Source organism: Triplophysa rosa, linkage group LG7 (assembly GCF_024868665.1).
Source record: "Triplophysa rosa linkage group LG7, Trosa_1v2, whole genome shotgun sequence".
In the NCBI taxonomy this organism is placed as follows: Eukaryota; Metazoa; Chordata; class Actinopteri; order Cypriniformes; family Nemacheilidae; genus Triplophysa; species Triplophysa rosa.
Window position 1 is genome coordinate 12,321,667 of NC_079896.1, and position 10,501 is coordinate 12,332,167.

Here is a 10,501-nt window from a genome sequence, read left to right on the forward strand (position 1 = left end):
TTTGACAAGGGGCCTTATAACAGCCACCTTATATGCTTTAGGCACATGTCCTAATGTCAGAGATGAGTTAATAATACCAAGAAGAGGATCTATAATTTCTGGGAGCATCTCTTTCAGTAGATTTGTAGGTATAGGGTCTAGTATGCATGTTGTTGATTTAGATGATCTAATAATTTTAGACAGCTCATCTTGATCTACGGTATAAAATAATTGCATTTTCTCCTTAAGGGCGCTGTAGTTAGTTTGTTCAGCGGGTTTCACTTCTGATTGCATTGTTATAATTTTTTCTCTAATATCTTGGATTTTATATGTGAAGTAGTTCATAAATTCATCACTGATATACAGGATCAGAAGTCACTGACGATTTATTTTTTGTTAATTTAGCCACCGTGTTAAATAAAAACCTAGGGTTGTGCTGGTTTTCTTCTATTAGTGATGAAAAGTAGGCGGATCTAGAAGTTTTTAGGGCTTTCCTGTATTTTCGAATACTATCCTTCCATGCTGTACGAAATACCTCTAATTTAGTTTTCTTAAAGTTGCGCTCCATTTTTCGGGCCGCTTTCTTTAGAGCCTGAGTGTGTTCATTATACCACGGTGTGGGGCTGCCATTTTAAATCTTCTTTAAACGTAGTGGAGCAACTTTGTCTAGCGTTACCGAGAAGGTGGAATTAAAATTTTCAGTGTGACATCAAGACAATGACATCAAGTGGCCAAAACCAGAAACAACAGTCCCGAATCCTGACAGTTATCATGTTATTATTGGGTCTGCTTTGTATGATGCCGAGGCACAATAAAAGTGTCACATCAATAAGTATCTGTCATTAGTGCATGTTTCTTCATTTATAACAGATCAGAAAGTATAACTGTGCAATGCACTGAACTCATAATGTAATATGTAACAGAGCCCAATTCTATATACACAACATGAAGCAACTGTGATATTGGCCTTACCTCTCCATCCCTCTGAGTCTCAAACGCCCATGGTCAGCTCGATAAACATTCATTGCATTTTGCAAAGAATATATATTTAAGCACACAAGTACAAGGCCGGGATGGTCTGTCATGCATATGTCTTTAGGAACTTGGCTCATTCTTCTTGTGACCTGCAAAAGGAAAAAAACATAATGGCACTGTTATTCACAGTAGTCTTTCATAGTTTTGAAGTAGCAGAAAACTAATATATGTACTATATAATATATGTATACATGTAAAAAAAAATATATGTACTGTAATTGTGATTTCACTGCAACATATAAATTTCTCGCGGGGCAAGCGTGCACAATTTATACACGTACACCTGTAAAAATATATTTATAGACCATTATGTAAGTTTATGTTTTACTAATAGGTTAAGATGGTATGTCCTAATCACCCTACAGCAGCGTAGAAGTAAACATGACAATAGCAATATTAACATGGAAAAGTTCTATACCTTACTTTGGTTGGCTAAATAAATTTACACGACAGTAGGCTTCACTTAAATCTTTACAAACAACACATTTACGGGCTGTTCAGTTCGCAGTTCAGAGTTCTAGATACAAAGTGAAGAAGCAATCATTGTAAAATCATATGGTGTCACATTAAATTAATTACAATGTTGTTACAATGTTAAAAACAAAGTTGTGACTGGTGAGGTTATGATTTAACATGCAAAGTTAATGCTATGTGCTAACGTAGTTAACGTTTAGGATTGTGGTGTCGTACACCAAAGTAAAATAATATGGTAACCAAGTAATGATATGTCAGTTATCAGACTTAAACATGTTATTGGTTCACGGTTATGTTAAGGTGTCTGATTGGAGCAACTAGGGGATGTTCCGCCTCTGTCAACCGGATATAAAAAGGAAGTCTAGAAAGCACGAGGTGTGTTCCGGTGGTTAGAAAATGGCCACACGTGTTGTTAACTGCTGTGTACAATAAAATATCTTTGTGCTGACGATATTGTTTCTCGCCGTGTTCTATCCGGTAACTTCTTAAGAGGGACTGTTCTCTCAGACACAACAGTTTTGGCGACGAGGATGGGATTGTTACGGAAAAGACAGAGTTATGAGTAACTCCGATGAGGCAGAAGACAGAGTCAGCACGTTAGAGGACGACTACGGACAGTCAGTAAAAATGGCTTTTGGTAAGCCCGAGGATTTCCACTTTGATGAAAGTGAGGAACAGTTTGACGCCTATTTAGAAAGGCTAGAACAGTATTTCGCAGCTAATGGTTTGAAAGACACTGATGAAAAAACGAAGGCAGTTTTCTTAACGATTGTGGGGAAAAGGACTCCCAGTTTGTTGATGGACTTATGCACACCCGAAAAACCATCGCAAAAGACTTGCACAGAGCTGATCGAGCTGCTAAAGAATCACTTTGTTCCACGGACAAATTTTATTTGCGGAAAGATGCAAATTCCATGCGAGGAATCAACAGGAAGGCGAAACAATCAGTGAGTACGTTGCACATTTGAGAAAATTGTCAGGTACGTGCAAGTTTGGACAGTTTTTAGATGAAGCCTTACGCGATAGATTCGTGTGTGGGGTGAAAAGTGCGGAGCTGAGAGATCGTCTGTTGAATGCTGCACATTCTAAAGATTTGACCCTGGCACTTGCAATAGAGATGGGCCTGGACTATGAAGTGACGTGCAGAAGCTCGCAACAGTTCGCGCCAAGGACGTACAAGACACATGTCGTGGAAAAGAAGGGCTCCGTAAAACAAAAAGACGTGACAAAACCGTGCTACAGGTGCAACGGAAAAGGGCACCAGCCTGATGCTTGTAGATTCAAAGATGTTGACTGTCGCGAGTGTGGTAAAAGAGGACACATCGCGCGAGCCTGTCGATTGCGTCGGGAGGGGAAATTCGACACCAAGCCTGCCAGATGGAATAAGCACTTGGATGCAACAGTGTTACGAGATAGCAGTGCGCCGTCGGTAAAAAGGCCTTCGCGGGACGCGAGGAGCAACGATCCGTGTACAGCGGATAGCGTCGCACCCGAGCGCGAGAAATATTGCAACGCACCCCAGCAACAAAGAGAGAGATTCGACAACGCTGCGGAGTCACAAGCCAGCGAGGTTCGCGGAGGAGGTGATATGCAAGGGACAGAACTGTTTGCTATAGAGACTAAGCGGGACAAAGTAAACAAACCTTATTATGTCTATGTTCGAATCAATGATGTGCGTGTGAAAATGGAGGTAGACACGGGGGCAGCTGTTTCTGTGATTTCAGAAAAGTTGTTCAACCGCAGATTTCGTAAGGTAAAGCTGTCGCCTGCTAACTGTATTTTGAAAACGTACAGTAAAGAGTCACTTGAGCTTAAAGGTAAAATCACAGTCCGAGTAAAGAGTAATGAGCAAGAACGCTTACTAGATTTGATGATTGTAAAAGGTGATGGGCCTTCTCTAATGGGTATAGACTGGATTAGTCTCTTGAATTTAAACTGGTCCAAGGTTAACAAACTAACCAGTGAGACAGTAGAGGAGTTGTGTGACAGATACTCGGTGGTTTTTCAACCCGATTTGGGGATGCTTAACGGAATCAGTGCTAAACTTCATGTAATGAAAGAGGCTGTGCCAAAATTTTGCAAACCTCGCACTGTACCGTATGCTTTGAGAGAAAGTGTCGAAAAGAACCTGAGCAAGTTAGAAGAAGAAGAAGGTGTAATCTCTCCTGTCAGTTACAGCGAATGGGCAGCTCCTATTGTGTGTATTCCTAAAAAGGATGACAGTGTACGCATATGTGGAGATTACAAAGTTACCATTAACCCTTGGTTGGAGGTAGAGCAGTATCCCTTACCTAGAACACAGGACCTTTTTGCTAAATTGTCAGGTGGTCAAAAATTCACAAAATTGGATTTGTCTCAAGCGTATCAACAGGTTCCTCTAGAGGAAAGCTCTAAGCGCTATCTTACTATCAATACACAAAAAGGGCTGTATGCTTATAATAGGCTACTGTATGGTGTTGCTAGTGCGCCCGCAATTTTCCAAAAGATAATGGATCAGATATTGCAGGGGATGGATGGTGTCATCTGTTATCTTGATGATATTTTAATTACAGGACGTGACACACAAGAGCACATGGAAGTTTTGGAAGAAGTGCTAAAATGGTTACAGGCGTGTAACCTTAGAGTCCGAAGAGATAAATGCGTGTTTTTTCAAAGTAGTGTCTCTTATTTGGGACATATCATTGATGCAGAGGGGATTCACCCCATGAAAGAAAAAACAGACGCAATAGAAAAAGCGGCTGTTCCAAAAAATGTGACAGAACTCAGATCTTTCTTAGCTCTGTTAAATTACTATGGCAAATTCATTGCTAATCTTTCCACCCTCATTCAGCCCATGACAGAGCTGTTGCATAAAGATGTGCCTTGGGTGTGGTCTGAGAAATGTCAGGCAGCGTTTCTGAGTGCAAAACGGCACTTGATGTCAAATACTGTACTAGTTCATTTCGATGCTGAGCTACCGCAATACGCCTCATACTACTACTCACAAGACACCTGCAGAATTATTTCTAAAAAGGTCAGTTCGAACCAGATTGTCTCTGGTCAAGCCGCAATTTTCTCAGGTAATACAGTGTGATCAATCTAAAAACACTTACAAGCCCCGTAAGGTCCGAACCTTGACAGTTGGTCAAGCGGTTTTGGTTAAAAATTACAGGGGAGGATTCAGGGGAGGAATTTCAAAAGTACTGGGTCCAGTAACTTATATGGTTGATGTAAATGGAAACTGTGTAAAGCGACATGTTAATCAGATGTTGGGTAGTACACGTATGTGTAACAGTGAGTTTGTTGAACCATGCCTGGTTCCGGACGGAGGACATTGGAACACTGAGGAAATTGACATGGACATTGCAAAGGACAATGAAACTGTTAATTCAACAAGAACGGAGACTGCATTGTTGGCCGATAACGCCATAGGATCGCCATCTACTTCAGTAGAAGTCAATGAAAGACTTTCTGAACAAACTCGTCCTGTGCGTAGCAGGCGTGCTCCACAGAGGTTGAATTTATAAAAGAAAAAGAAAAACCTGTTTTGAAATTGTATGTAACATACATAAAGGTAATCTGTGTTTGTAATACAATATGGTTAAAGTGTTAAGGTTATGAGAAGAAATAAGCTTACAGGGGAGGAGCTGTGGTGTCGTACACCAAAGTAAAATAATATGGTAACCAAGTAATGATATGTCAGTTATCAGACTTAAACATGTTATTGGTTCACGGTTATGTTAAGGTGTCTGATTGGAGCAACTAGGGGACGTTCCGCCTCTGTCAACCGGATATAAAAAGGAAGTCTAGAAAGCACGAGGTGTGTTCCGGTGGTTAGAAAATGGCCACACGTGTTGTTAACTGCTGTGTACAATAAAATATCTTTGTGCTGACGATATTGTTTCTCGCCGTGTTCTATCCGGTAACTTCTTAAGAGGGACTGTTCTCTCAGACAACAGAATTGGAGACGAGGTGGGATTGTTACGGAAAAGACAGAGTTATGAGTAACTCCGATGAGGCCGAAGACAGAGTCAGCACGTTAGGGAGACTACGGACAGTCAGTAAAAATGGCTTTTGGTAAGCCCGAGGATTTCCACTTTGATGAAAGTGAGGAACAGTTTGACACCTATTTAGAAAGGCTAGAACAGTATTTCGCAGCTAATGGTTTGAAAGATACTGATGAAAAAACGAAGGCAGTTTTCTTAACGATTGTGGGGGAAAGACTACAGTTTGTTGATGGACTTATGCACACCCGAAAAACCATCGCAAAAGACTTGCACAGAGCTGATCGAGCTGCTAAGAATCACTTTGTTCCGCGGCAAATTTATTGCGGAAAGATGCAATTCCACGTGAGGAATCAACAGGAAGGCGAAACAATCAGTGAGACTTGCACATTGAGAAAATTGTCAGGTACTGCAAGTTTGGAAAGTTTTTAGAATGAAGCCTTACGCGATAGATTCGTGTGTGGGGTGAAAAGTGGGAGCTGAGAGATCGTCTTTTGAATGCTGCACATTCTAAAGTTTTGACCCTGGCACTTGCATAGAGATGGGCCTGGCCTATGAAGTGACGTGCAGGAGCTCGCAACAGTTCGCCAAGGACGTACAAGACACATGTCATGGAAAAGAAGGGCTCCGTGAAACAAAAAGCGTGACAAAACCGTCTACAGGTGCAACGGAAAAGGGCACCAGCCTGATGCTTGTAGTTCAAAGATGTTGACTGTCGCGAGTGTGGTAAAAGAGGACACATCGCGCGAAGCCTGTCGATTGCGTCGAGAGGGAAACTCGACACCAAGCCGCCAGATGGAATAAGCACTTGGATGCGACAGTGTTACGAGATAGCAGTGCGCCGTCGGTAAAAAGGCCTTCGCGGGACGCGAGGAGCAACGATCCGTGTATATCGGATAGCGTCGCACCCGAAGCCGAGAAATATTGCAACGCAACCCAGCAACAAAGAGAGAGATTCGACAACGCTACGGAGTCACAAGCCAGCGAGGTTCGCGGAGGAGGTGATATGCAAGGACAGAACTGTTTGCTATAGAGACTAAGCGGGACAAAGTAAACAAACCTTATTATGTCTATGTTCGAATCAATGATGTGCATGTGAAAATGGAGGTAGACACGGGGGAAGCTGTTTCTGTGATTTCAGAAAAGTTGTCAACCGCAGATTTTGTAAGGTAAAGCTGTCGCCTGCTAACTGTATTTTGAAAAAGTACAGTAAAGAGTCACTTGAGCTTAAAGGTAAAATCACAGTCCGAGTAAAGAGTAATGAGCAAGAACGCTTACTAGATTTGATGATTGTAAAAGGTGATGGGCCTTCTCTAATGGGTAGAGACTGGATTAGTCTCTTGAATTTAAACTGGTCCAAGGTTAACAAACTAACCAGTGAGACAGTAGAGGAGTTGTGTGACAGATACTCTGTGGTTTTTCAACCCGATTTGGGGATGCTTAACGGAATCAGTGCTAAACTTCATGTAATGAAAGAGGCTGTGCCAAAATTTTGCAAACCTCGCACTGTACCATATGCTTTGAGAGAAAGTGTCGAAAAGAACCTGAGCAAGTTAGAAGAAGAAGGTGTAATCTCTCCTGTCAGTTACAGCGAATGGGCAGCTCCCATTGTGTGTATTCCAAAAAAGGATGACAGTGTACGCATATGTGGAGATTACAAAGTTACCATTAACCCTTGGTTGGAGGTAGAGCAGTATCCCTTACCTAGAACACAGGACCTTTTTGCTAAATTGTCAGGTGGTCAAAAATTCACAAAATTGGATTTGTTTCAAGCGTATCAACAGGTTCCTCTAGAGGAAAGCTCTAAGCACTATTTTACTATCAATACACAAAAAGGGTTGTATGCTTATAATAGGCTACCGTATGGTGTTGCTAGTGCGCCCGCAATTTCCCAAAAGATAATGGATCAGATATTGCAGTGGATGGATGGTGTCATCTGTTATCTTAATGATATTCTAATTACAGGACGTGACACACAAGAGCAAATGGAAGTTTTGGAAGAAGTGCTAAAACGGTTACAGGCGTGTAACCTTAGAGTCCAAAGAGATAAATGCGTGTTTTTTCAAAGTAGTGTCTCTTATTTGGGACATATCATTGATGCAGAGGGGATTCATCCCATGAAAGAAAAAACAGACGCAATAGAAAAAGCGGCTGTTCCAAAAAATGTGACAGAACTCAGATCTTTCTTAGCTCTGTTAAATTACTATGGCAAATTCATTGCTAATCTTTCCACCCTCATTCAGCCCATGACAGAGCTGTTGCATAAAGATGTGCCTTGGGTGTGGTCTGAGAAATGTCAGGCAGCGTTTCTGAGTGCAAAACGGCACTTGATGTCAAATACTGTACTAGTTCATTTCGATGCTGAGCTACCGCAATACGCCTCATACTACTACTCACAAGACACCTGCAGAATTATTTCTAAAAAGGTCAGTTCGAACCAGATTGTCTCTGGTCAAGCCGCAATTTTCTCAGGTAATACAGTGTGATCAATCTAAAAACACTTACAAGCCCCGTAAGGTCCGAACCTTGACAGTTGGTCAAGCGGTTTTGGTTAAAAATTACAGGGGAGGATTCAGGGGAGGAATTTCAAAAGTACTGGGTCCAGTAACTTATATGGTTGATGTAAATGGAAACTGTGTAAAGCGACATGTTAATCAGATGTTGGGTAGTACACGTATGTGTAACAGTGAGTTTGTTGAACCATGCCTGGTTCCGGACGGAGGACATTGGAACACTGAGGAAATTGACATGGACATTGCAAAGGACAATGAAACTGTTAATTCAACAAGAACGGAGACTGCATTGTTGGCCGATAACGCCATAGGATCGCCATCTACTTCAGTAGAAGTCAATGAAAGACTTTCTGAACAAACTCGTCCTGTGCGTAGCAGGCGTGCTCCACAGAGGTTGAATTTATAAAAGAAAAAGAAAAACCTGTTTTGAAATTGTATGTAACATACATAAAGGTAATCTGTGTTTGTAATACAATATGGTTAAAGTGTTAAGGTTATGAGAAGAAATAAGCTTACAGGGGAGGAGCTGTGGTGTCGTACACCAAAGTAAAATAATATGGTAACCAAGTAATGATATGTCAGTTATCAGACTTAAACATGTTATTGGTTCACGGTTATGTTAAGGTGTCTGATTGGAGCAACTAGGGGACGTTCCGCCTCTGTCAACCGGATATAAAAAGGAAGTCTAGAAAGCACGAGGTGTGTTCCGGTGGTTAGAAAATGGCCACACGTGTTGTTAACTGCTGTGTACAATAAAATATCTTTGTGCTGACGATATTGTTTCTCGCCGTGTTCTATCCGGTAACTTCTTAAGAGGGACTGTTCTCTCAGACACAACAGTTTTGGCGACGAGGATGGGATTGTTACGGAAAAGACAGAGTTATGAGTAACTCCGATGAGGCAGAAGACAGAGTCAGCACGTTAGAGGACGACTACGGACAGTCAGTAAAAATGGCTTTTGGTAAGCCCGAGGATTTCCACTTTGATGAAAGTGAGGAACAGTTTGACGCCTATTTAGAAAGGCTAGAACAGTATTTCGCAGCTAATGGTTTGAAAGATACTGATGAAAAAACGAAGGCAGTTTTCTTAACGATTGTGGGGAAAAGGACTCACAGTTTGTTGATGGACTTATGCACACCCGGAAAACCATTGCAAAAGACTTGCACCGAGCTGATCGAGCTGCTAAAGAATCACTTTGTTCCACGGACAAATTTTATTGCTGAAAGATGCAAATTCCACTCGAGGAATCAACAGGAAGGCGAAACAATCAGTGAGTACGTTGCACATCTGAGAAAATTGTCAGGTACGTGCAAGTTTGGACAGTTTTTAGATGAAGCCTTACGCGATAGATTCGTGTGTGGGGTGAAAAGTGCGGAGCTGAGAGTTCGTCTGTTGAATGCTGCACATTCTAAAGATTTGACCCTGGCACTTGCAATAGAGATGGGCCTGGCCTATGAAGTGACGTGCAGGAGCTCGCAACAGTTCGCGCCAAGGACGTACAAGACACATGTCATGGAAAAGAAGGGCTCCGTAAACCGGATATAAAAAGGAAGTCTAGAAAGCACGAGGTGTGTTCCGGTGGTTAGAAAATGGCCACACGTGTTGTTAACTGCTGTGTACAATAAAATATCTTTGTGCTGACGATATTGTTTCTCGCCGTGTTCTATCCGGTAACTTCTTAAGAGGGACTGTTCTCTCAGACACAACAAGGATGAAGTTCTACTTTTGACGTTACAGTTACATTTTGCAGGTCCATACTTAATACACACAAATAAACTTACCACTAATAAACATCCATTTTCAATCTCTGAACAATTGGTTGTTCCTCAAAATCTGTATCTTCATCTGATTCAGGCTCAAACATATAAGGTTGGATGCCTAATCCTTCCATTGTTCATGCCGGACATTATTGTTCTGTTTGCTGTGTGAGCAACTGACATGAGCCACGTTGTGAAATAACCAATCAGAGCAGAGCTCAACATTATTATTCATGACCCTTCCAAATAAGGCAATAACATACCTTTTCTGTCATGGCTCTGCCTCTATTAGTCATGTTTTTCTTGGTCCTGTGGCAGAGCCATGACAAAGCTTTTGGTTATGTGTGGAGAGAAACATATTATTGCCCTTTTGACAATAATATGCGTTCTCTCCAGTGTCTCGTCATTGGCCCCGCCCTATCTCGTTTCCTGTATTGTTTCCCGGCCGTGTCTGATTACCCTCACCTGCCCTGTGTCGTTATCCTTCATTTGTCTTTCCTATTTAATGCCCTCTTGTTTCATTGTCCTGTGCTCTTGCGTTGTGGATGCATGTGTACCGTGTTCGTGTGCTCCTTGTCTCTTTAAATCCAGCCTTGTGTTTTGATGTTTTGACGTTTGGTCATGTTAGTTCTTGTTATTTTGGTCCTGCTGTTTTTGCCCCCTCGTGGGAAGTACTTTTGTTTCTGTTTTTATATTTAGTTCGGTCTTCGTTACCCCATTGTGGGTTTTTGTTTTGTGTTTATTTGTTATTAATAAATAT